Source organism: Canis lupus, chromosome 21, assembly GCF_011100685.1.
Source record: "Canis lupus familiaris isolate Mischka breed German Shepherd chromosome 21, alternate assembly UU_Cfam_GSD_1.0, whole genome shotgun sequence".
Taxonomy (NCBI): domain Eukaryota; kingdom Metazoa; phylum Chordata; class Mammalia; order Carnivora; family Canidae; genus Canis; species Canis lupus.
The window spans coordinates 21394711-21422349 of record NC_049242.1 but is presented as its reverse complement, the minus strand read 5'-3'; the positions used below and the strand labels follow the sequence as shown (position 1 = coordinate 21422349).

General features: G+C 39.0%; 1 protein-coding gene and 2 pseudogenes across 1 annotated transcript in view; 1 reads left to right on the top strand and 2 right to left on the bottom strand.

Moving 5' to 3' along the window:
- The window catches only part of PAK1 (p21 (RAC1) activated kinase 1), a 144826-nt gene that overhangs the window by 103155 nt on the left and 14032 nt on the right, over nucleotides 1–27639 (bottom strand). The gene's annotated exons all lie outside the window — the stretch shown is intronic.
- LOC608960 (small EDRK-rich factor 2 pseudogene) lies at nucleotides 11930–12451 on the bottom strand (annotated as a pseudogene).
- Nucleotides 18867–19356, top strand: LOC119864972 (annotated as a pseudogene).

The window sequence follows — 27639 nt, the reverse complement described above, 5'->3', positions numbered from 1 at the left end:
CTCGAGGAGCCTCCTTCTCCCTCTGCCTGTGTCTCTGCCTCTCTGTGTGTCTCTCGTGAAGAAATAAATGAAATCTTTAAAAAAAAAAAAAAAAAGGAAGTAAGTGGGCAAAAGAACACCTCACCAACATTAGGTTACAAATCAAAAAGAACTCTCAGCTCCATATCACAAACAGGGGCTCAGTATTCTTTGCACATGTCACCTGACTGCCTGCTACTTTCTGTGGCTGGAGGCATCATGGTCAACCACAAAAAACATACAGTGTACATATAACATATGCCAGCCAGCTCCACGAGTTTCTAAGCCTTTCTGTCCCTGAGTCTCAGTGTCTTCAGATATCTAGAAAGGAAAGAAAGGAAAGAAAGGAAAAGGAAAAGGAAAAGGAAGGAAAAAAGAAAAAGAAAGAAAGGAAGGAAGGAAGGAAGGAGGGAAGGAAGGAAGGAAGGAAGGAAGGAAGGAAGGAAGGAAGGAAGGAAGGAAGGAAGGAAGGAAGGAAGGAAGGAGATATAATACTATCTACTTCACAAAATTGTTCGCAAGATAAAATGGGAAAAACTACTCTGGAAACTAATCTACTCCAATGTGCCCGCAGTGCTCAGTAGAGAGTCAGGCATGCTATAGCTTCCCCATCTATAAAATTGTGATAACATATGAACCCACTCACATTGTGATTGGGAGGGTTAAATGAGATTACATGTTCATAAAGTACTTAGAATTCCCAACACATAGCAACTCATAAAAATGTTAGCTGCTATTAATGCACTTAACTTTTCCCCCTCAGTTTCCTCATTTGTAAAACAGAAACAGTAATAGTACTTAATTCATAAGTTTACTATGGAAATTAAATGAGCTAATACATTTAAGGGTTTATAACAGTGCCTGGTACATAGTAAGTGCTATATAAGAATAAGAGGGGTGCCTGAGTGGCTCCAGCACTTGGGTGGCTCAGGCGGTTGAGCATCTCTGACCCTTGGTTTCAGCTCAGGCTGTGATCTCAGGATCATGAGATCAAGAGCCCCATGTTGGGCTCCACGCTCAGTGGAGAGTCTGCCTATTTCTCTCTCCCTCTCCTTCTGGCCTCCTCCATCTCTAAAATAAATAAATCTTTAAAAATAAATAAGATTATATTATTATTGATTTTATCTTTGCATTTTCTCTACAATTTGCATGTTGATAGACCACTGGTTCTCAATCAGTATTGGTTTTGTCCCCCAGAGGACATCTGGCAATGTCTAGTGACATTTTTGTCACAACTGGAGGGAGGGGTAGATGCTTCTGGCATCGAGTGGGTAAAGGACAAAAATGCTGCTAAATACCTTACAATGCACAGAACAATCCCTCACCCCCAAACAAAGGTTTATATGATCCAAAATATCAAGTCTCAAAGTAAAGAAACTCCAATATAGACTAACCAAATCAATAGCTCTCTCTTCCACCTCCTGTGAAATGCTGGAGTATTTTATTTGGATCTCTCTTCTAGATTTTATTAACCAGTTATAAAAGTTTTAGACCTGAAACGGGTTTTAGGGGGCCCCTTTCTTTACCAAGGCCTAAAATGAGTTTCAGTAGGAAAGCCTAAACTAGGACCTGAGTCTCCTGACTCCCAGACTAGTACTCCTTCCATGGAGCTAACTTAGTAACTTTGTGAGCACTTTCTCTTTCCCTTCTCTGATCCTTCTACCCTTCACCCTCTTTCTCTCCCTATCCCTCCTTCCCAGGTTTGCATCTGTTTCTTTTCTAGTATCATCAGAAATCAGAGACAGTGATGATCTTTCTCCCCACCATCCCAGTTACCTACCTTTAGAAAAACCTGCTCTTTCAAGCTCCAGTCTGGGCTTTGGACCAGAAGCCAAGAACTCTTCTTATTTACGTTATTTTATTTTATTTATTTTTTTATTTTTATTTTATTTTATTATTTTATTTTATTTTATTTATTTTATTTTATTTTATTATTATTTATTTTTTACAGGGGCCCAGCTGAGCTGCTTTGGCCACTTCTCTCTGCTCTTCCCCGAGGCTAAGCAGGCATTCTGCCTAAAAGCAGAACTTGGGTCAGGCAACCTGAAGTAATTTCCTTTTCCCTGTCTATAGGAATGAACTAGCCTTAGGAGGGGCCACAGGCAAGTTGTAACAGCTTACACTGGACTTTCTTCCCAGGAAATGGTTTTTAAGAGAAAAAAAGACTATGGGTATCTTGGTGAGAGAAAACATGGAAAAAGAATATGTAAAAGAAAAAGACTACCAATGGCTTTAACAGAGTATTCAGCTGCATACAGGACACGTCAAACATTTCTCCCATCTAATTCTTACCAGTATTTTGAGGACAAATGTCTGCCTTCTTAAAAAAGCCTCTCATGACAACTGCAGCCCATGAAAATAAGCAAGTGCTCATTATGTGTCGGCCACTATCATAACTTCACAACCTGAGGTCATTATTATCCCTATTTCAGAGATGAAGAAAATGTGATAAAAGAGATTAAGTAACTCGCCTTATTTCCTTAGCCAATGAGTAGTAGCTAGGAGAGCTACAATTTATCCCCAGATCTTTCAGACATCAGAAAACTAAGCTCTCAACTAATTTACTAAACTATTTGTCAAGACAATTTCCCTTGTCTTTGAACCTATATTGTATTTAATGCCTGTATCACATAATAAGCAATTAATTTCAGGCTGCCATGTCTTAGTTGCATGTGCTTTAGATTTGTTCCAGACCCTGTGCTAGCTCCTATGAAGAAAAGATATAAATAGCAGCAGTCTCTTCTCTAAGGCAGGGCTTCTCAAACTATTTTGACTACAACCTACAGTAAGAATACAATTTATACAGAGACACAGTACACATGCACACACACATCTAAAAACATAAAACACTAGTTTCACAAAACGATCCCTGCTCTTTCCATATACAGGTGCTCTGAATTTTTTCTGGCATATTCTTGTTTTTAAGATTTTATTTATTTATTCATGGGAGACACAGACAGAGAGGCAGAAATATAGGCAGAGGGAGAAGCAGGCTCCCCACAGGGAGCCCAATGCAGGATTCCATCTGGGACCCCTGGGACCCCTGAGCTGAAGGCAGATGCTCAACTGCTAAGCCATAGAGGTGTCCCTTCTGGCATATTCTATTTGACTTTTTAAAAATGCTGGCACAGGGATCCCTGGGTGGCGCAGCGGTTTAGCGCCTGCCTTTGGCCCAGGGCGCGATCCTGGAGACCCGGGATCGAATCCCACGTCGGGCTCCCGGTGCATGGAGCCCGTTTCTCCCTCTGCCTATGTCTCTGCCTCTCTCTCTCTCTGTGTGACTATCATAAATAAATAAAAATTAAAAAAAAAAAAATGCTGGCACAATGTACTATGTTAAATCTACAATCCATGGGTTATGACTTACACAGTTGGGGAAAAAAAACACTGCCCTTGATAGTTCTCAAGTTAAAGGGGAACATAAGACATAAGTAACAGCAAAAATAATTACAATAACAGTAACCAACATTTCAGGAACTCTTATTGTGTGTCTAGAACTCTGAGAACACAGAGTTCAGGTGTAATGTGAATTACACCTGAATCCAAAATCCAACCCGGGTCTGCCTGTTTAAACCCAATGTCCATATTCTTTTCACCACACCACATTGCCTGTGCAGCATGAGAACTATAATGAGGAACATTTCCATGAGGAAATGGGGGTGGAGGAAGGGAACAGTTAGGAAACTTCACAAAAGTGAAGATTTCTGAGTGTGTCTTGTAGTACAAATTTTAAAGAATCTGGCACATGAATTCCTATAGGTACTCTATAAATATCTGTGGATAGAACCCTTTACCTTCTCTTGTAATACTGAAAAATAGCATGTTATTTTTAGACAAAAATCTATGAAATTTTTAACTGATGCTGTCTCTCCCAATAGAAATCTCAAGGTACATGAGTGCCACATGGCACTTAAAAAAAAAAAAAAAAAGTTTTAGAGTTTGATAACAGTTTCTCTAGAAGAGCTATCTATGTAATACATCCAGTACTACCAGGAGTCCAGAGTCTTAATGCCAGAATTTATGGTGTCTTTGGAGAGATGATTTTACCTCTCTGGAACTCAGTTACTAAGCTATCAAATGATTAAAAAAAAAAAAAAAAAAAAAAAAAACACTCAGGCCATATAATCACCAAGGTTCTTTCTAGTATTAATAAATTTTAATAATAAATTCTAATGATTCTAATACTAATAAATTCAGCAAGTCCATGAAAAAGAATAAATAATTTATTAAACCCACTTACCCACAAAAACATGAGGATGAATTGGAGGCTATAGAACTGAGCTTCTGGGTCTCTGTCTTGCCTGATTCCCTTAGCTGGATGTGGAATGGAAGATGGACACCCCAAGATTTGACATGCACTATTTCATCCGGTGAGAGGCCAGTGATTAGGAGCCACATAGGAACAGATTTTAGTATTAAGGGCCAAAATGTCAAACCAAGAAAATGACTGTCTCTAGCAATAGAGAGCTCTCCATCATGGAAGTATGCAAGCAGATACTGGAGAAATATTTGGTGGGAACTTTACAGAAGAAATTCAAACATAGGGTAAAAGTTGTGTTAGATGTCCTTAAAAGCAACTTTCAGTCATAAAATTCTACAATTCTCTCTTCACACAACAGAAAGAACAGCCTTTGGCACATGTTGGAGGGGAAAAAATACCCAAGAAGTTTCCTGAACTTTTCCATTCTCCTTCCCTCCATATTTCAATTCCAACACACTAGGTCATTCAAAGCCAGAGACATCCTGGTTATACTTGTCTGCTCTTTTCAGGATTTGTTTTTATAATTTATGAAGAGGGAAGGGTGGGTTTAGCTGTCAGGGAAAGTACAACCAAGTAGGTCTTCAGGGCCCAGGTCTACACCAGAGAATACCTCTCAGAAGAATGGGAAGCTGAGATTAGCTCTACCGACCAGTATTCAACCTCAAGGTAGCCACTGGTTTCTCAGGGCACATAGATTAATGGCCCTCAAACCATAAATTTAGGAACCCACTGTGGATACCTATGCCAGCCCCAGCTACCCAGACTAGTCATAGACACTCTTGTAATTGGAGAATGAGGTATTATAAACTGCGTCCTCGCTGCCTCTACTAGGTGATCTTGGGCCATTTGTCGCTTCACTTTGAGCCTAAACAATTCTAATTATAAAATGTACTAATTTTAAATGAATATATAAGATAAGATAATCCATAAGGCTTTTTCTAGTACTGATATTGTTACTCTAACATAAAATGGTAGTCTTACAATTTAATTAGCATTAGCATCTATCCTAAATGCTCAAAAACTTAAGTACAAAAATAATAGTAAATACTTAACACCTAATGAGCACGTATTATGGCAGATGCAGTACTTTACATGCTTACTTCCTTTCATATTCACAGCAATCCTATTTTCATATGAGGAAATAAACTGAGAAAGATTAAGAAACTTGCCTAAATTCACACAGGTAAGTAGGAGAGCTAGAGCTTCACCTACACCTACTGACTCTAAGTCCAGTCCTCTTTCCACTAAACTATTCATTTCCAGGCTTCTATTCCAAAAAGAACATTGCCTGGAAAGAGAACAGAGAGTAGAGAAAAGAGGGCTAAAGACTAACTTCAACCAACTGACAATGATGTTTCCTACAGCCAACGGGGAAATAACAAAAAGTATTAGAGCCACCAAAAGACAAGAACCCTCCCAAGCTGTCAGAAGCAAGATTCATTTGAAATTCTTCCCATCTCCTCTCAATTAGACTCCAAAAGATAGATGGGTTTAGGGACCAGTAACGGGCCACAGAAAGTATGTTCACATCTAAATAATCAATAGATAACAGAAGCCAACTTATGACTAGTCTTTCTCACCTGCTGCTGATTTACCCAGCCACCACCTCTCCCAGGAAGCCTGTTCCACAACCTCTGCCTCTCCAAGGAAGGCTGTCATTCATTTCTCCAGATCTGGATCCTAATTCCAGAAGAAGCTATACCACCTTAAAGACTGGAGACATAGCCATCAGCAACAAATGACCACCTTTCCCTCCACTGGCTTAAAGAAAAACATCTGAGGAGAAAAACATCTTAGGTTTCTTAGGAGACATCTGTAGAAACCTAGAAAGGATACTACACCAGCACCTCTTAGGCCACTGCTTGCCCGGTGGCATCAGAAAAACCAACTTCTTTCTTTACATAGATAAGTCTTTTGAAATCACTCAATCCGATGGTTTCCAAGCTTTTCAAAAGGCTCTCAAACTCTTTTTGCCAATCAAATCTTACAGAAACACCAATATTTAAACAAATAAATGTAGAGCTGCTCTGGCTGAAAAGGAGGTGAGGAAGTTCCATTTCCTTAGCCTCTTCCCACTTCTCAGTCTCACCACAACAGCCTGTGAAGTTGCACTTCAAAACTCTGAAACTCTATTTAACACCTCCTTGTTTTACTTAAGGAAACCAGGGTCCAGAGGGAGAACATGACTTTGTCAAGATCACACAATCAGTTACTGCCAAAGCTGGAACTCAAATTCAGATGTACTGACTTAAATGGCAGTCAATTTCCCATGTCATCACGCTATTCCTTTGAGATGATCACAAGAAAATGAACGTGAAAGTGGTTTTAAAAGCACTAAGTGCTGGAGGCTCGTATAGTTCCCTCAGCTAATTTTCTCTATAGCTAACAGAATCAAAATGCTTAGATTTCCAAGGTTAATTTCACCAGGTAGCACTCAATTGCAAAGAAATCTTCTCATGCTCCCAAATCCTCAATAAAGTGTCTATTTGTAAAATTGGGCATGATTATGTTACAACTTCAACAGATTGACTGTAAATAAAAGAGACTCAAGAGGATTCTGCAGGACTCCCTGCTCCCTATGTTCTGAGAAATCATCCCTTAAAGATATATAAGAATTTTCCTGATATCTACCATGCCTGGAACACGGAATACAATCTGAACCTGTGTATTAAATTAACTCCTTAGGGGCACCTAGATAGCACAGTTGGTTAAACGTCTAATTCTTGGTTTCAGCTCAGGTGGTGATCTCAAGGTCATGCGATCCAGCCCCATATCAGACTCAAAGCTCAGCATAGAGACTGCTTAGGGTTTTCCTCTCCCTCTGCCCCTCCCACTCATGCTTGCTCTCTCTCTCTCTCCCTCTCTCTCTCTCAAAAATATATAAATAAATCTTTTTAAAAAATTTTTAATAAAGTTAACTCCTTAATAAATGATGTGTATAGCCTGGGCCTCAAAGTTTCTCTACAACTATGGTAGTCAGCCTCCAAGACAGTATCCAATGGTCTCTGCCTCCTGGTATTTGCACATTTGTGTATCCTTTCCCACCTAGTAGAAGGGTTGGTCTGTGTGACCAAAAGAATACAGAAGTGATGGTATGATATTTCTTAAATTAAATTATAAAAAACTACAGCTTCTGTTTTGGTTGCTCTTTTCTCTCAGATCATTCATTGTGGGGAAGCCAGCTGCCATGTCGTAAACTGCCCAATGGAGAGGCCAGGTGGCAAGGAACTGAAGTTGTCAGCCTGTCAACAGCCAGCAAAAAACTGAAGCTGGCCAGTAACCAGATGAGTGAGTATGGAATGGAATCTACCAGGCCCAGTTGAACCTCTAGAGGACTGTAACCTGGGCGATAGCTTGCCTGTAACCTCAGTGGAAACACTGAGCCAGAACCACCCAGCTTGGCCACCTAAAATTCCTCACCCTCAGAAACTGTGAGATAATAAATGTTTATTTTTTTAAGCTGCTAGATTTTGCAGGCACTTTATTTAAGCAACTGTACATAATTAATAAAACCATGAAACGAAGGCTTTTGGGTTTACATCCAAAAGGCCCATTATGAAACTAAAAGTCCAGCTGAAACAAAACCGGAGGCATGTAGCTGAGAGCTTCCTCTTAAACAGTAACTGTCTCCATTGCTTACTCATAAGGCAACCAACTGAAAGTCACTTCATCTCTCTTAGCTGTGGTTTCCTTGTCGAATATATAGGGATATTTCCCCTGCAGATTATGGTGATGATTAAATGAGAATAGCTCCTAAAAGCATCTTTAAAACAGTATAAAACTATACAAATTCAAGTTGTTATAATAAAGACTTTTCCCCCCACCCCCAAGCATACTCCCAATAGCCACCAAAAGGAAGAGGGCTCTGTTCAGTGAAGTCAAATGGAATGGATTTTTTTTTTTTTTTTGCCATTTTACCCAACTGTATTAAAAGTAGTTCCCTCTATCACTGCCCCTCATAATAACAAAAAGCAACAATTACCAGTGCTTCCTTGGTATTACATACCAAGCATAGTACTAAGTGCTTTCACATTATTTTCTCATTTAATACTCCATTTAACATACAAGAAATGGAAACTGAGCGAGGTTAAAGTGATTTGGCTAGTAATGGAATCTGAATTGAACTTCACATCCATGCAATTCCAAAGACCATGTTCCAATATGCTGCTTTACTATACCTAGGAGCCTAAAAGTATCCAATACAGAAGGCATTCAGATACAATTTAAAAGAACTGAAAAAATGAAAGAGAAAGGAAGATCATCTTTCAAGTTAATGGGGAAATAAAGTTTCAAGGAGATATGCATTTTGGTCCTGTCTATGACACCAAGCAGTTGTAATACCTTGGGCAAGTTATCTATCAGTGAAATTTTTTAAAACCCTCATATTTACACAGTACTTTGGAATCTACAAAGCATTCTGAAGTATCTGCAAATATTTGATTGTCGCAACAAACCTAAAAGGTACTTTTCAATTCTCTCCATTCTATAAATGAGAAAACAGAGACTCAAAAAGAATTCCAGTGACTTGCCCATAGTCATTAAACAGCTGGTAAATGCCAGAGATAATACACCTAGATTTCTCTATTCTCAGAGGTACTGGAGACGCAAAAGTTTTAGAGAATGTCCAAAGGTCACAGCAAGGATAAGAATCCAGTTTCCTTCTTACACCCCTAACCCAGGGCTACAACCAGGTATACAAACCTGGAGAGCTTTTTAAAAACACTGATGCCTGAGCCCCATACTTACCTTTACCCCCCAGAAATTTAATTTATTTGGTCCTGAGTAGAATCTAAGTATCAACATATTTTTAAGCTTTCTAAGAGTGGCTGCGCTTGAAAACTACTGCCCTAACCCAAAGAATCACAGATTAAGAAATGCCATAATTCACCCTCATTTTTTAATGTCAAATTCCTTGAGTAAACTTATCTATTTTTTTTTTGCAAATTCATCACGCTTATAAGGAAAAAGATCTTCTATTATTACAACTGACCATGTAAGTTAAAATAGTTTAATTTTTGTTACCTAAGAATAAATTTTTACACAATATGCAATCAACATCTTAATGGTCAAGACTGGATATATGGCATAAATCAACAAAATTGCTTATAGGAAAAAACAAAAGTTGCTCACAGTAGTATATTGTGAACAAAAATAACTAAGAAGAAAATTGAAGTAATCTTTTTTCTCTAAATATCCCTGCTTGGGGATCTCACAACTCCTTAGTTCTACTAAGATGAATTTACCTGCAGTGTCCTCTTCAGAGGGTTTGGATATTGTACAGACTTGTCTTACAATATCTCCACTTATGTTAATTTAACTCTTACCTGACCAAGTTCTTTCCCTAACCCTCAAGCCTATAGTTATGGGTTTGAACTGTACATCCCAAAATAAAGGTATATCAAAAGTCCTAAATCCTAGTATCTCAGAATGTGATTTTATTTAAAACTAGTCTTTAGGCTAGTTAATCAAGTTAAAATGAGGTTATTAGGGTGGGCCTTAATGCAATGACTTGGATCTTTATAAGAAGGAGAAATTTGGACATAAAATCCCAAATTTCCAAATTCCAACTAGGCTGTTCTGGCCTGTGCTTAGTAAGAAGTTCAGACAGACACAGACACACACACACACACACACACACACACACACGACTGTGAAAAGACACAAGAATCTACAAGCCAAGGAACACCCGAAGCTACCAGAAGCTAGGAGAAGGGCCTTCCCTCATACTTTTTTTTTTTTTAATTTTATTTATTTATTTATTTATTTATTTATGAAAGTCACACATAGAGAGAGAGGCAGAGACACAGGCAGAGGGAGAGGAAGAAGCAGGCTCCATGCACCGGGAGCCCGACGTGGGACTCGATCTCGGGTCTCCAGGATCGCGCCCTGGGCCAAAGGCAGGCGCTAAACCGCTGCACCACCCAGGGATCCCCCCCTCATACTTTCAAAGAGAGGATGGCCCTGCTGACACCTTGATTTTGGACTTGTGACTTCCAGAACTGTGAAACCATAATTTTCTGTTGTTCTAAACCAACTTAGTTTATGGTACCTTGTTACAGGAGGTCTAGGAAACTAATCATCCCCATTTCTATAAACCCTTAAACTTTGCATCCAGTTTATTTGGTGGAACTGTTCAATTTCTTAGCATATACATCCTATAGTCCTAGAGAAATCAAAGCCTCTCTGGAGCAGAAATACCATTTTATACTTCTTTGTCATCTATCACTCTTAGGGAGAAATTGATCTCAGAAAAAATATTCAGGAAACATTTGCTCACCTGATCACTTTCTGGAAAATGTTTGACAATCACTACTGTTGTTTCAGAATTTAATAACTTGAAAATCACTCTTCCTACTTCCATAATTCTGTTACATTGGAATTAGCTATTCTTAAATCAACATTTTTCTTCATGAGTTTTTGGTATATATAATACCATTTACTCTTTAGTCCTCGTAAGTGCAAAATTCACAATATCACAGAATCTTACAGTGTTTGGGACTGAGAGATAGTTTACAGACCATCTAGTACAACCCTAAAGTGGTATCTTCCTCAATGCATACATACTATTTCTCTTTTATTTTTTAATTTTTTTAAGATTTTATTTTTCAGTAATCTCTCTAGCCAATGTGGGGTTCGAACCCACAATCTCAAGATCAAGAGTCACATGCTCCACCAACTGAACCAGCGAGGAGCCCCCCTCTCTCTCTTTTATGATAAATACCACATTCTCCCTTGTTCATTGTATTAGTTACTGGCTTACAGGGTAGGCTCCTTCTCACCATTCCACCTCCCAATGGGCTATACACACATTGGGGGTTGAGATTCTCTCATTCATCCCCAGTGCCTATCACAGTTCATAACATTCTTAATCAATAGTTCCTAAAGTATTGTTTTCTCTTTCTTTTTCTTTTTTAAAGATTTTATTTATTTATTTATTCATGAGAGACACAGAGAGAGGCAGAACACAGGCAGAGGGAGAAGCCAGGCTCCCCGCAGGGAGCCCAATACAGGACTCCATCCCATGACCCCAGGATCACCTGAGCCAAAGGCAGATGTCAAACACTGAGCCACCCAGGTGCCCTTTGTTTTCTCTTTGCCAGTAGTCTATGAGCTTCTCCTAGAGAGTAACTGGATCTTACTCTTGTATCTCTAGAAGCTAAGCACAGCAAGTAGCATAAAATAAATACAATAATATTTGTTGTTTATGTAATAAAAATGTTTTATTCACTATTTCTGTGCTAGCCTATGAACTAAGAAGTTTAGATGCCCAATAATCAACACGCAAAAAGTAGCAAATCAAAATAGAGCCAACTTTTAATCCAAAAAGAAAAATACACTGGCAAGATGTATTGAGAGACTTAAATGTCAAGGTATCTTAAATAGGTTAACCTGGGATGACAGAAAGTAGAGATTCCAAACAGTTCTCTCTCAAATTCGCTCAGGTAGCTCTCAGAAAGGCAGACATAATTTTCTATTGATATACATCCATTAACAATACCCAAACCACAAACAGACTAAGAACAACCTGGCCAGGTGTCTTATTCCAGGTATCCACTGGTATAAAGTCCAAGCTAGCATCAGAAAAACACTAATTCAGACTTCAAAAAAAAAAAAAATTCTCAGTTCCTAATAGGCTCTAATGATTTTCTATTTTTTTTTTTTTTTTTGAAATTACAAAGCTACTTTTAATACTTTGGGGTGAGCCCCACAGGAATAAAAAACACTGGGAAGTGGTAACCCCCTCACCCCCAGGCGTGGCCCAGGGGGAGAGAGGCTACCTGAGGGGAAGGAAGCACAAAAGGGACCCGCTGCAGACTCAGGGCAAAGGGAATGCCATCGGTGCTGGGACCTGTGAGCACTACAGGAGAAAACGCGAGCGTGGTGGGACTGGCTCCAGGCACACAGGCGAAGGGCAAGAGGGTTGGACACGAAGCCACAAAGCTACTTGGGTTCCTCCTTCTTCTCGTTTGCCTTTTTCTGCTTCTGCTGCATGATCTCCGAGTCCCTCTGCTTGCGGGCGGCAGCAGAAAGCCCGTCATCTCGGCGCTTTCCCTTAACCGAGTCGCTCTGCTTTTTCATATTCTTCTGGCGGGCGAGCTCGCGCTGGTTACCGCGGGTCATGGCGACGGCAGCGGCTCCGGCCTGCCTCCGTTGCGTCCCCTCGTTCTGTCCCTCTAATGATTTTCTAAATGAGCCCTCCAGGTTGTGCTGAAGCCCAGAGAAAAGGCAGAGCAACCCTAAAAGACCCTCAACACATTTTCAAATTGATGAAGCTCCGTGGAAGCTCATTCTTCCACTCTCGAGTGTTACCTCACCTCTGGAGGCTTCATTGCCTCCTCTCCCCACTTCCCACTCCTTGCTTAGATTAATACTTTGTACATCCCTCTATTATACATTCATCACTTAATGTCATAATAATCTTAGTGTCTTTCTCTCCTGCTAGAACAGACACAATAATCAAGCTGCAAAAAGCAAAAAGCTACTCCTTCCCATGCTAATGCCTCAGGTACCCTGGCTTGTCTTAATCCCAAGAGAAAAAGGAAAAAAGAGTGAAATGTTTTTAAATAGCTGCCTAATTACCATGTACTATCTAAGAGCCATGGATTTGTATACTGTGATTCCTCTTTTTAAAAGTATCATGATCTGGTCAGTATGGTAGGTAGATATATACAGACTTCAGAATACCCAGTCCCATTTGTCTGAATCCTAGGCCTTAATCATACTGAACAAAGGGCTAGACATTAATATTAAAGGACCAGTGCTCTTCGGGAATTAGGAAAATGTTGGACTCAAAATAGTAAGGAATTTAGAGGTCACCAAGGTCAAGTTCCTCATTTTACAGAGGGAAACTGAGGCCCAAAAAGGGGAAAGGATTTGGTCAAAGTCCCTTAGTCTGCTAAAAGCAAACACATGTATTGATTACTAGTTTAGTGCAATTTCTGATGTATCTTTTCTCTTCTAAGAAAAAATTCCAGGGGCACCTGAATGGCACAGTTAAGTGTCTGATTTTGGCTCAGGTCATGATCTTGGGGTCCTGGTATGGAGCCCTTAGTCAGGCTCCCTGCTCAGCAGAGTCAGCTTGCTCTTCTCCCTCTGCCCCTCCTCCCACTCATGCTTTCATGCATGTGCTCTCTCTCCCAAATAATCAAATCTTAAAAATATATAAAAATTAACAATTAAAAAATTCCAGGGGCACTTGGGTGGTGCAGTCAGTCAAGCATCAGACTCTTGGTTTCAACTCAGGTCATGATCTTTGGGTCACAAGCTCAAGCCCACCACAGGCTCTGCATTCAGTAGGGAGTCTGCTTGGGATTCTCTTCCCTCTCTCTCTGCAACTTCCTTTTATGCTCTCTTTCTCTCCCTCTCGCTCTCAAAATAAATAAATAAATCTTTTTTTAAAATTCCAATTTCAAAAGTGAGGATCAGGGAAGTAATATGTCCAAGGTCATATACCTAGTAGATGATGAAGTCAAAATCTGAACCTAGGACATCTCCTGAGAAGGTCCAGACTCTCTCACTTACTTTCATGGTGAAGTTTTTGGAACTCCAGATATAAATGCAACTTCATCTTCTTTACCTTTAACTTCCTTTGAAGTTTGCTTCCAGTTAAATTTGGCAAATTAAAAACACATTTACCTATGTTCCTACCTAAAAATCATACTAAAATGATAGCAAAGCTATAAAACTCAACAAGGAAGAGAATGAGTATGAGACATCAGAAGATGACAGATTTCAACAAATTCTTAGACTATACATAGTGAATGGAGGATCTGTGGCCTAAAACAAGAAAGGCAAAAGAAGTTGTAATTTACAGCACAGCATGGTCCCTGAGCAACAGAGATGTGTGGTACCTGGACAGCAGGATCACATCCCCTGGAAAGAATCACTGGATTAAAACCCTAAAGGAACAGGCCTAGGAAGTATAAACCATTTGCCCCAAGTCACATAAAGCTAACAAGAGCCTGAACCATAGTCATCTTATTTTTGTTACCTTTCTGTAACACATTTGCTATTAGTCAAATTAAGAAAATGTAGAATGAGGGATCCCTGGGTGGCGCAGCGGTTTGGCACCTGCCTTTGGCCCAGGGCGCGATCCTGGAGACCCGGGATCGAGTCCCACGTCGGGCTCCCGGTGCATGGGGCCTGCTTCTCCCTCTACCTATGTCTCTGCCTCTCTCTCTCTCTCTCTCTCTGTGTGACTATCATAAATAAATAAAATTTAAAAAAAGAAAATGTAGAATGACTCAATAGCCCATGTCACAAAACAAGGACTACCATTTCCCAAGGTCTACCATTTGGCTTCCTTTACCAAGTCCTTTGTGTTTAGGTTCTCTCTGGTAATAGCTTAGGGTATACAAACAGTTAGAATAAGAACCTCATATTCCAATTCATATTCTAATTGTCTGATTCTGTAGCTCTGAAAAAGTAGGTTAACAGTGCCTGACAAAAATATGACAAAGCTTGGAAGTGAAAGATTTCAGAAACACTGTTTCAGGTCAAAGCTGAGCTCATCCACATTACCCATGGTAGTGTGAGAGAAGCAGCTTTACATCCCTTTTTAGAACAGAACATGCCCTAAGGTAGGTGTTGTTACATCTGCTAATCAGCTAAAACAAATTCATTTGTAAGTGCTAAATTATAGGACTGCCTACAGTAGCCTGATGATTCCTTCATTCAGCAAATATTTACCGATTAAGGCATTAACAAATCCAGGACCATTTCTTAATACACAGCAATTATGCGAGTGCCACTGCTATCTGCACCTTACTCTCATTTAAACTCTTATCCATCACTGCATTAAACACATCTATAAAAAAAAAAAAAACACATCTATATACTCAATTTGTGTTTTTATGATATGCACAAAAAGAATACTGAATTAGAATCAAAAGAATAGTTCTAAACATAGCTCAAGCTTTGAAGTCAGCAAATAGGTTTGAAACCCAGTCCTTTGAGTTACCAGCTATAAGATCATAATAGATCACTAATCTCTGGGCCTCAATTACTTCATCTGTAAAATGGGCCTAATACATACATGAGAGACCTGTTGCAAGGATTAAGTGAGAGTATATGGCAACTTGCACAGCGGTAAGGCACTCTATAAATGTTGACTACCTCATCTATGACAGGTACTTCCAATATTGGGAGGACTGACTGAGAAGTGTTTAGGGAGAGGAAGGATAGATGAACAAGTATAATTACAATACAGTACAAATAAGTACAATACAGTAAATGCTGCCATAGCTAGTGGAACAAAGCATTACATAAACACTGAGAAAAAGGATATTCTGTCTGGAACAGGAGGAAAGGAAGGTATCAGAGACAGATATTTTAACAGTCTTGAAGGTTGTTGAGCAGAAGTACAGCAAGCAAAGAACATACTACACAAAAGAAACTATGAGAAACAAGTCAGGGAGGCATGAAAGAGGTATATATGGCTTATCCAAGCAACAGTAAAAAAAAAACTTGAGAGAAGTGAAGGAGTTACACAGGACAACAAAATTAGCATAAAAAGCCTATCCATAGGGATTTTTTTTGTGGAGAGAAAAGTGGTATGAGAGGCAAGGAGAGGTGGTCATCTTAGAAACTTACTAAGAAAAAAAAAAAAAAGAAACTTACTAAGAAAATATTTAGTAAAAAAGAAAAGAAATAAAATCACCCTGTGATTACAAAGGATTGTAATACGGAGAAGAGCTTGAATTTATTTTGTATGACCCAAGGGTCAGACTTAGGAAGATAGATGGAAATTAAAAAGTGACATAAAAATGGCCTGAGTTAACCATCACATACAGAGTGGAGTATTTAGAATTTAAAAGAAGGGGCGCCTGGACGGCTCAGTGATTGAGCATCACCTTTTGGCTCAGGTCATGATTCTGGGGCCCTGGGATCGAGTCCTGCATTGGGCTCCCCACAGGGACCCTGCTTCTCCCTCTACCTATGTTTCTGCCTCTCTTTCTCTCTCTGTCCCTCATGAATAAATAAATTAAAAATATTTTAAAAAAAAAGAATTTAAGTAAATGTCCCTTCTTTAAATGGTGAAATTAGCCCAAGGACCTCAAAGAAGAAACTCTTATCTACTAACTAAGGAGCCCAGGCTTTCTCTTCCTCTTTGGAACAGGACTTGACTTGGTGGGCTTTTGATGCAACCAGGTTTGAGGAAGGTGCTTCAGCCACTTCCTGAGGCATTACACAATTCAATTCAACCTCAAAAGGGAACGCTAGCTCACACAAGAACAGCCTAAAAAAGAAAACTAAACTAAAGCAGGCAACTGACTGTAGAGGAAAGTAGGCAGTGGGCTTAAAGAGAGAGGGCCCATAGGGCTTCAGAATAACACAGGCATCAATTATGTATTACTTCATTAATAGAGGAGTGCACTTGCTGTGATGAGCACTGGGTGATGTATGGAAATGTTGAATCACTATATTGCACACTTGAAACTAATATTATACTGTATGTTAACCAGCTGGACTTTAAGTAAAAACTTCAAAAAATGTAAAGAAAAAATTACTCTATTTGTTTCTGTGCTGAAAATAGGAAACACAGATTTGAATCAGACAAGACCTCCACCTTCAAGGAGTTCCCATTCTATTAAGGTAGACAGACACGGCAATCAGTGATTATCTTTGAGTCATAAAGACCTGGGTTCAAATCCTGAGTCTACCTTTTACTAGCTAAGGCAAGTCATTTCCTTCATCTAAACTCTATATTCCTTATCTGTAAAATTGAGGGCAATATTATCAGCCTAACTCAAAGGGTTACTAAGCATTTGGTGAGATAACATATTCAAAGCACCCAGAAGAATGTCTGATCTATAGTATACATGATTAGTATGTATTTACTGAATTGAATGGTTTATACAAAAATATCCTTTTTGGGGAGGAAGAAGGAGTGAACCTATCAGCTTTCCCATAATCCTGGAACTTCTGAGGAAATGCTGTTTGCCTGATCATACAGATTTCCCGTTCTCTAACTTTCGTGCATTAGAACCACCAACTCCATTCCAGAATTAAAAACCAGAAAGAGGAACCTAGCCACACAATAATTAGGAATGAAGGAAATAGTTGTCTGGCCTGACCAAGGTGGTAAAGGGAAGTTGGTAGTAGAGAAAAGCTTAAAAAACTCAAGACCTTAAATTCCACAAATTCATCAGGTTAAGATTATAAAAGCTTGATTAAATCCAAATACCTCAGCAAAGTGGAGCTTGGATGAGAAATTTGGGGCCACCAGTTATTTATGAACCCCTATGGCCCACAGTATTTCTCCATTTCAGGTAGTCATTCTTTCAATAAAAATTATTACATATCTACCCACCATTTGCTTCAACGTGGATGGAACTGGAGGGTACTATGCTGAGTGAAATAAGTCAATTGGAAGAGGACAAACATTATATGGTCTCATTCATTTGGGGAATATAAAAAATATTAAAAGGGAATAAAGGGGAAAGGAGGAAAAAATGAGTGGGAAATATCAGAAAGGGAGACAGAACATGAAAGACTCCTAACTCTGGGAAATGAACTAGGGGTGGTGGAAAGGGAGGTGGGTGGGGGGTGGGGGTGAGTGGGTGATGGGCACTGAGGGGGACACTTGGATGAGCACTGGGTATTATTCTATAGGTTGGCAAATTGAACACCAATAAAAAATAAATTTATATAAAAAAATGATTACATATCTACTGTAGGTCAGGCATTCTCCTTTCCGAGTTTCCCAGTCACCAAATTTCCTCCACCTCTTCTTCAATCAATTTACTGCATTCAGTGTCTGTCATTTCTACAAGCCCTTCTCTGGAAGAAGAAAAAGCCTAACCATGGGCCACTATAGTTTAGAACAGAAACCTGACTAACCACAAAGCCCATACCTTACCCCACCTACAGCCTCTGAATCAAACTTTACAAGATAGCTTTAAAGCCACAGAAGAACGAGTTCTGCTATATCTATTTTAAGTTTTTAGAAGAACAGTTCTGAGAAGACAGAACTAAATCTTCTGTGAAGATCTCACATGTACTAGGCACCATTTTTTTTTTTTAACTAGGCACCATTTTGAATGCTTTACATACACTAATGTCCTTAAAACAGCTCTGCAGGGGAATTACTACTGTCCCAATTTTACAAAGAAAAAACTGTGTTCATAGAAACAAAGTGACTTGCCCCAAAATCACAGTTAATAGGTGACAAAGCTGAAATCCACAGGCAAATTGCCATGTTCACTTTAGTCTTCCTTTTTTCCACTGCATCTCACATTTTATCCTAATAATTACCCTGCAAGGCAGGTAAAAGAAGTATCAGTATTATCTCATTTTACAAATGAGGAAACTCATACTTGAGGAAGTGATATTGCTTTCTCAGGAACAAATCAGTAAGTGGCAGAGCCATGGTTCATACCCAGATCTTTTGCCCTCAGGCCTATGTGCCTTCCACTACCCAACATTTCCTCTTACAGTGTGTCCTGCAAAGGGGTATAGTGGAAATGAACTTAACAGGGAGTCCAAAGTGCTGAGATATGGTCCCGACTCTGTAACTAACTTACTGTATAATATTGAGTGGTTGCTTTCCTTTCTAGCTCCAGCCCTATACATAGTACCCGCTGGGATGTTGACGTCCAAGAAGAACCCTACTGTCATTCATGAACTCCTTTTCAAGGAGGGAGTGATGGTGGTCAAAAAGGACATCTACATGCCTAAACACTCTGAGCTAGCAGACAAGAATGTACCCAATCTTCACATCATCAAGTCCATGCAGTCTCTCAAATCACAAGTCTACATTAAGGAATAGATTGCCTGGAGACATTTCTACTTGAAACTTACCAAGAGGGTATCCAGTATCTTTGTGATTACTTCCACCTGCCCCCTGAGATTGTGCCTGCCACTCTACACCACAGCAGTTCTAACACTGGCAGGCCACAGCCCAAAGGTCTGGAGGGAGAGTGACCAGCAAGACTAGCCGAAGGGAAGTTGACAGAGAGAGACACCTACAGACAAAGTGCTGTGCCCCCTAGTGCTGACAAGAAAGCTGAGGTTGGGGCTGGGTCAGCAAAGTTTAGAGATAGATTTGCCATGGACGTGGTCAGCCACCTCAGTAAAGTCAGAGAAGGTTGTTTTGTGTTGAATACACCTGTAGCCAGAAAATATATATATGTTGAATACACCTGTAGCCAGAAAATATATATTTTTTAAAACATTGGGTGAATTACTTTCTCCTCTTGGCCTCTCACTCATAAAATAAAGGTGTTGAATTGAATAGTCCTTAGGTTGCCCTTCAGCTGGCAATCTAGGTTTTAATTAGTACCAACAAGTCTATGAGACATTTTTCTGATTTCCTTGCCACCCCACAGTAACTTTCTAAGAGAAACAAACATTAACTGTTATTTGTAGTATAGATAAGGTGAGAAGTGCTCAGGAGCAAAGTAAAAATTGTTCATTTCATTTCATTCTTTCCTTCCTCAAATACCCTAGATGTAAACACAGAAAAGACCACAAGCCATCTAATAATGCAATGTTGGCATACCCAATAACTACCACCATCTAAGAGCGTGCCAAGTATGTCTAGAAGTGAAGAGTATGTCCATGGTGGGCCCTTCTTTCCACTACTGAATCCACAACACTTCTACTCACTAGGTAATCTTTTTTCCTAGGTTGGGATGTCAGCTCTGCTTCACTTTCAGACCAGGCTTCTGACTTTTTTCTTTTTTTTTTTTTTTTAAGATTTTATTTATTTATTCATGAGACACACAGAAAGAGAGAAGGGGGGGGGGGGGGCGGGCAGAGACACAGGCAGAGGGAGAAGCAGGGTCCATGCAGGGAGCCTGACATGGGGCTTGCCCAGGTCTCCAGGATCACACCCTGGGCTGAAGGCGATGCTAAACCACTGAGCCACTGGGCTGCCCCAGGCTTCTGACTTTAAATCCCATTAGATGTAAACAATTCACAGGAGACTTTTGATTAATATATAGCGGGAAAAAATGAAATTTAACCCCAGATTCAAGTTCTTTCATGCCAGGAAATAGGAAAAGAGTAAGAAGCAGGATACAGGACTGGACAAATTACTTCCCTGTCTTAGTTTCTTATATAAAGTAAAAGAGAGGGTCCAAACCATTCCTGATCACCTGTCCCACTATAATCTAATAGAAATTTATAAAAATTCTCTATCTAGAAAATGTGAAATGTGTAAAAAACAGAAAGTAGGAGGAAGAGGCCACAGTGTTACAAATTAAAATGACCTCACAGAAGAAAATAAAAAGCAATCTGCCAAAGCAGAACGTAAAATATATATGGTCACATCACCCTGAGGACACATTAGTTACAAGAGCAAAAAGAAACCTCTATATCCCTGCGACAGCCGAAGTAAATAATTCAAATAATGCCCCAAGAAAAGACTGCAGAGGCAAAAACCATTGCTCATGAAATTAAATCAGAGCTTATCTAAATATGATTATAGACCTGAGACCTGAAACAATTGCTAAGAACTAGGGAATTGCCTTAGGAAGAAAGACAGTCCTAAGGAAGCACACTAACTTACCCTTGTCCTCAGAATAAAGTTCATATTACTTTGGCCAAGCATTTTCAGTAAACTTTTACTTATTAATACACTAAATAATGAACTTCCACATATATTCGTTCATTTAAACTCTTCCAACACCTTAGAGGTTCTAGCTCCTATTTTACAAAAGAGGAGTCTGAAGCTCCAAGAAGTAAAGAGACCAGGATAAGAAGCCAACCTCTGACTCCAAGTACAATGTACTCTCTATCTCACCCCTACTATAATCTAGCTCTTTCACTTGCACAGGGCTTTCACACATGCATTACCTAGTCTTATTCTCAGAACAACCTTGTAGGTAGATATTCAAGATTCCTTCGTTAACTGACCCCTACCTTTACAGTTTGAAATGAATGCTTTTGGCTGCCTACCCAGCATTCATTCTCTTCTTCCCTCTTCCTAATAGAGCCCTAATTTTTATCCAGTATTCATCTCTCAGCAGCTTATATTACTAAGGCATTTCTCAAATTTTAGCATGCTGTCAGAGTCATAATTACCTGGAGTGCTTGTAAAAAAATAGATTCCTGGGCCCCACGCCCAGAGTTTTTGATTCAGTGGGTCTCGTACATGCCCTGAGAATCTGCATTTTCTTTTTTTTTTCTTTTTTTTTTTTTTAGAATCTGCATTTTCAACAAGTTCCCTTGTGGCCACACTTTGGAAACCACTGTTCTAACTAAGATAATGCTGACCCCAAACCTAGCTCCAGAGGTAAGTCTTGATTCCACATTCAAACCATAATATTTAAACCATTCTCCCTGAAAGTCATTAGTTCAAGAACTCAGGCTTAACCAATTAACTTCGGGTATGTCTCTGAAAACTCTCGTAGTTAAGGGATGGATAAATGGCCTAAGTTGATCCAAATGAACTAAAGACTTTTTTTTCCCATTTTGAGAGATGAAGTCAGTGTCCATCTCTCTTTCTCTGCCTCTCTCCCCATCTCTTTCCCTCCTTCCCTCCCTCCTTCCCTCCCCCTTCCTGTCTCCATCTATGTATCTTTCTCATCCATTGGTTAATAAAAAAACTTATCTCCTCAAATGTTCTATCAGCCAATTTACCACCATGATGAAAGCCAGCTTGGGGAATATATATATGCACACACACGCATTTCTCAGATTCCCATCTAAGTGTGATTTAGGTTTTGCTAATCAGATGCTCTCACACTAGATACTAACTTGGAATGAAAGTAGATGAGTGGAGAGATTGGGCACAGGACATGCCTCTTGTTGGGGCAAACTGCAGAAGCAGCACAGTTCTAGATCTAGTAGTTGTGGCAACAGTTTCTTGATTCTGCAGCTTCAGGACTATGGCAAAGAGATTTTGTTCCTGGAAGCTCAGGCTGGGTCCTTTTCTTCTACTCTCCCAAAGGCTTTTTAATCTCTCTGGCACCCTCTAATAAAGCATTTTTCCTTGAACCTGCTAGAGTGGATTCTATTACTTGCCGCTGTTAATAAGAAACCTGACCAATAAACTGCCCTACACTAAAGATAATATTTATTATTTACTATCACGTTCTTATAACAGCTGACCTTGTCTTTGCAGCAACTCTTTCCGCAGTCTGGAATTCAGCCCTCATCTATTTGCAAAAGCTATTCATTTCTTCCATGAAGAGATTTACATATAAAGGATTTAATCCCAGAAAAAAGGAAGTAAAAAGATTTGACAGAGGAGACTGAGCCCTAAAGAAAGCAGCAAGACATCTGACAGAGAAGGAGCAAAGGAGGAAGGAAAGGGGTATTTCATGTGTAAAGAACAACATTTACAAAGGCATTAAAGTGTCTCTTGCCACTAAGGACTGACCCTATGAATGCACAACTTCTTAGAGATGCGATTGACGCAAGCCACAGCATACACTGCTGTTTGCTCAATAAATTAGTACTGAATACTAGTGATTTTTAGAGTCAACTGTCAGGAATTACTAAACCTTAATAACCATGTATTTAAAAAAATACGCTATGCTAGGAGCCACAAAGAAATTCCATAGTGAGATCACAGTCTCCTACCCACAAAGATTTACAATGTAGACAGAAACAAAGATAACTGAAAAGATAAAGGATACAATACAAATATTATAAAGACAAGTGCAAATTCACATAAACAACTGTAAAAATAAAGGCTTCAAGTCACTGGAGTATCTAAAAGTGTTTTGCAGAGCAGATTTTCCCTAAGAGCATTAATTCACTAAATATTGGGATCTCTGGATGGCGCAGCAGTTTGGCGCCTGCCTTTGGCCCAGGGCGCGATCCTGGAGACCCAGGATCGAATCCCACGTCGGGCTCCCGGTGCATGGAGCCTGCTTCTCCCTCTGCCTATGTCTCTGCCTCTCTCTCTCTCTGTGACTATCATAAATAAATAAAAATTAAAAAATAATAATTCACTAAATATTTACTAAGCAACTAAATGCACTAAAAATTACTCTAGCTACTGAGAATACAGGGAAGCAAGCAAACAAAATCCTTGCTTCACAAGGTTCAGATTCTAACTGAAGAAGAAATAGGAACAAAGGTTTCAAAGACAGAGCTGTAAATTAAAGGACTGGTCATTAGGTTCATTTTGGCTTCCTTATGCTGTATTAATAATGATAGTCAACACTTGCTGAACACTTGTTATGTGCCAGAATCTACTAAGTGCTTTACAATTACTGCTTCATGTAATCCTAGTAACAAACCTACGAAGCAGGTACTATTATTAGTACCATTTTAAGGATAAGAAAACTAAAACTACAGACATTAAGCAACTCTCCCCAGATCAGTCATGAAGTAGCAGAGCCACAAGATTCAAAGTTAGGTCAGTGGCAGGGGTTTAAATGCTGCATAATATGAAAAGAGGACAAAATCATATTTACATGCCATAGATCTGTTAAAATGGGAGACAAGGAGTTAATCTTGCATGAGCTTTACCATCTCTGGGTTGTTGTTTTTTTTTCCTTATCCTATAAAATTAGAGATTAGATTCCCTAAACTATGATCTCTTCCAGCTGTTTCCATGGTTACAAAAACAATGTGAAAAGGTATTCAGGTGCCTAGTCCCATTGTTGTTAAGAAATAGGTACTTAGAAGGTTGACCCTATCCAGTTATTCATCAGCTGAGCCCAAGTGCTTCCACCCTTTCATTAAGGGTCACATTAGCATTATATTAATTGGTATAAACAGCTGTAGCACCTCCAGCACAGAGGAGACTGGAGGCCCAGAGAACAAAGGAAGAGGCAGGAAAGCAGTGATTGGCTGACCTGGATCCGTCTAGGGCATGGCATTTGGTCCCTCTGCATTTCTAAGTTCTCATGAATGTGGATGCCGAGGCAGTAGCCCAAAGCCTTTCTCATTTCCATCTCAATCTCCAGGAAGAATTACAATGAGAACAAGAGCTATTGAGGCAGAGAACAGACTGTGAATATTAAAGTATACACTAGGCAGGAGCCTGTAAAAGAAAGAGAGGTTTTTCTTTTGGACCTAACAAAGTGTAACAGTCAAACCCTATTCACTCACCTGCCATATACACTCTGTACCAAATATTACCTTTTCAAGGAGTTTTCCCAAACCCTTCAATTATTATTTACTTCTTCCTATCCCTATACATTTATTAGGTATCTGCTAAGTACCAAACTCTGAGCTAGGCACCATAGGAATATAATGAATAAAGCACAATCACCAACTTTGGTGAACTAAATCTAATGGAGAAACTAGTACATACAATGGGATTCTTATCACCTGAGTTTAATATCAAAAAAGGCTATTTAAAAAAAATTTTTAATGCCATTTAAGTTAACTGATGAGAGACCAAAATTTCCTAGTAAATTTTTTTTAAAAAAAAAATCGATCAGGCCTTCAATTCATCAAGATAAACGTAAAATAAATTTTGCTAATTCTTAATATTTAACAAAAATTTAAGTTGTAATTGCCTATAAGCCAAAGAACATCTGTCACTTCACATTTGGCTTTCAAAACACATTGATAAGAGAATCAATTTTGTAAAAATATTCAAGAGCTTCACCAATCTTTCCCAAGAGTCTCTCTTAATCCTGTTACTCAAATCATCGCCCTCTGAATCTCCTTTTGTGTCATTACTCGTGTTAATTTCTCCTTCAATTTTAAACTAACTCTACCATTTAATCCTCATTTGTCAATGATTTTTTGTGTGTATGATTCAAGCGACTCTCCAATATTGCATTATTTCAAATTCATAAAAGTCTTTGTTTCGTGGAATTGTCATTTTTTTGCTCAGTTTTCATTTTAGAATCTATTTGCGTTGTATTGTTAGATTATCCTACCATTAGAAAACACTTACTGAGAAACAGAGTCCAGTGGTGAGCAGGGAGGGATGCTTGAGTGGGGATTAATTTTATAAGTGATCAGTTCCTACAGATAATAAATGAACTTCTAATTATAGTGCAAAGGACGGAGAGAGTGCTATGGACATTCAAAAAAAGCTTAATAAATACCTGAGTAAATAAGTAAATTATTTTATTCAATCATTCAACAAGGATTTATTGACAGCCTACTATAGGCCACACACTGTTCTAGATGCTGAGTATATATAGTAAGGAATGAAAAAAAGTACCACCTTGTCTTAGGCCATCCATGCTGCTATAACAGAATGCCATAGACTGGGTGGCTTACAAAAAACAGAAATTTGCTTCTCACAGTTCTGGAGGCTGGGAAGTTCAAGATCAAAGCACCAGAAGATTCAGTGTCTGGTGACAACTCTCTTCCTGGCTCATACATGCTGTCTTCTCACTATGTCCTTGCATAGCAGAAGGGGCAAAGGAACTCTCTGGGGTCTCTTTTATGAGAACACTAATGTCATTCATGAGGGTTCCATCATCATGACCTAATCACCTCCTAGAGGCCTTACATCCCCAGTCATCACATTGGGTACTGAGATTTAACATACAAACTTTGGAAAGACATAAACATTCAGTGTATAGCACGCCCTCAAGGAATTTGTAATCATGAGTGGATAGATAAGGACTGAAGTCTATATGGAAGACATGGCATCCAAGTTGGATCTTAAAGAATAAAGAGTTTTAATAGAAGAGAGGGAAAAGGAACCCTAGGCTGAAGGAAGAAAATGATAAGACATATAAAAGTGAATGGAACTGAAAGTCTTTTTAGAGAGATGAAGTAGGGTCAGGAGAAATAAGGCTGAAGAAGTAAGTGAGGTCAAATTATAAAGTTCCCTGAAAAACAACTTAGTTTACATATTATCTTATAAGTAGTGGGGACACAATGATTGCTTTTGGGTAAGACAGTAACAGCATTAGAAACATTATTCCAGGCAGAATAATGAATGAATAAGAGGGCAGGAAGACTGGTGGCCAGGACACTAGTAATGAGGCAGTTAAAAGCCCAGAGAAAAGATGATTATGGTCTAAACCAAGCAGAGGAGATTGAAAAATAAAAACAAATTTGAAATAACTTCAGAGATAAAATTGCCAAGGCTTAGTAATCCTTGATAGCGTAAGTTCATTCATTCAGCAAATATTTACAACACTTACTTTGTTCCATACACTGTACTACATGATGAAGCACAGTGGTGACAAAAGAGATATGACCTTTGATTCTATAGAGCTGGAAGTCTAGACATATAACAAACAGGTAAGTACAGAATTACATATCATTATAAACTATTATGGAAAATAATGAAGTCCTGTGAGAGGATAATTGGGTAGGGGGATATCTTCTTTAGATTAGACAGGTTCTAGACCACATTTGTTTTCTAAAAGAAGAAAAAGAGGAGAGAGAGAAACCAGACTTGTGGAAAAACCAGAACTGGGGAATAACATACCAAGGGAAAACAGGTGTGAAGACCGTAAGGCATGAAAGATTTTCTCAAACTTTGTAGAACAAGATAAAAAAATGCCCATCACTGAAGCAGAGCCAGTGCAGTGGGCAGTGGCACAAGATGAAATTAGAGAAACAAAAACAAGGATCAGGTCTCTTAGAACACTATAAATCACATTTAAGATTTTATATTTTCTCCTAAATAAAACAAAAAGCCTTTACAGGTTTTAAGCAAAGAGCTCAGTTAAAAAGATTACTGTGGTGGTCTAAGGTAGAGATAGTGGTAGCATGGATTAGAGAGGTAACAACAGACATGGAGAGAGGTAGATGGATTCAAGGAATACATGGGAAATAAAATTGATAAGACTGGGGGTGGAGTACATATGAAGCATAGAAGAACAGGAGGTGTCAGGGGTGAATCTTAAATTTGTGATTTGAGCAACTGCAGAAACAAAGATGTCACTAGGACAAGGATAACTGAGGGAAGACCAAGTTTCTGGGAAAAAATCAAGAATGCAGTTTTAGAGCATATTAAGTAGGAAATGTAAAATTTCAAAGTGGAAATATCAAGTGGGGTAAGTGGATATATGGTTTAGAGTTAAAGAGAGATGTTTAGGGTAGAGATATCTGGAAAAATACGGGAGTTGCCAGCATTTATATGGTATTCAAAGGCAGGACAATGAATGAGACCAAGTATAATGAGAATCTGGCATTAGAAGAGAGGATCTCACCCTTGAGGAATTCCAACATTAAAAATAAAATAAATAAAATCAAGATAGAAAAAGACAACAAAATAAACTAAGGAATGATCAGAGACAAGAGGCAAATGAAGAAAGTGTATCACAGAAGGCAAAAGAATATTTTAGAGAGACCATAACCAAAAAAGGCAAATAGAGAGTTTCCATTAAGATGAAAAGGAAAAGGAAATCCTATGGCTGCTAATATCACAAAAAGAAATACACCCAGGCATTAAGAGCCCCTTGATGAAAGAACACACTGATACCTAGAAAGTGGTCATGGAAAACAAACAAAAGAAAAACCTGAATCTGAAT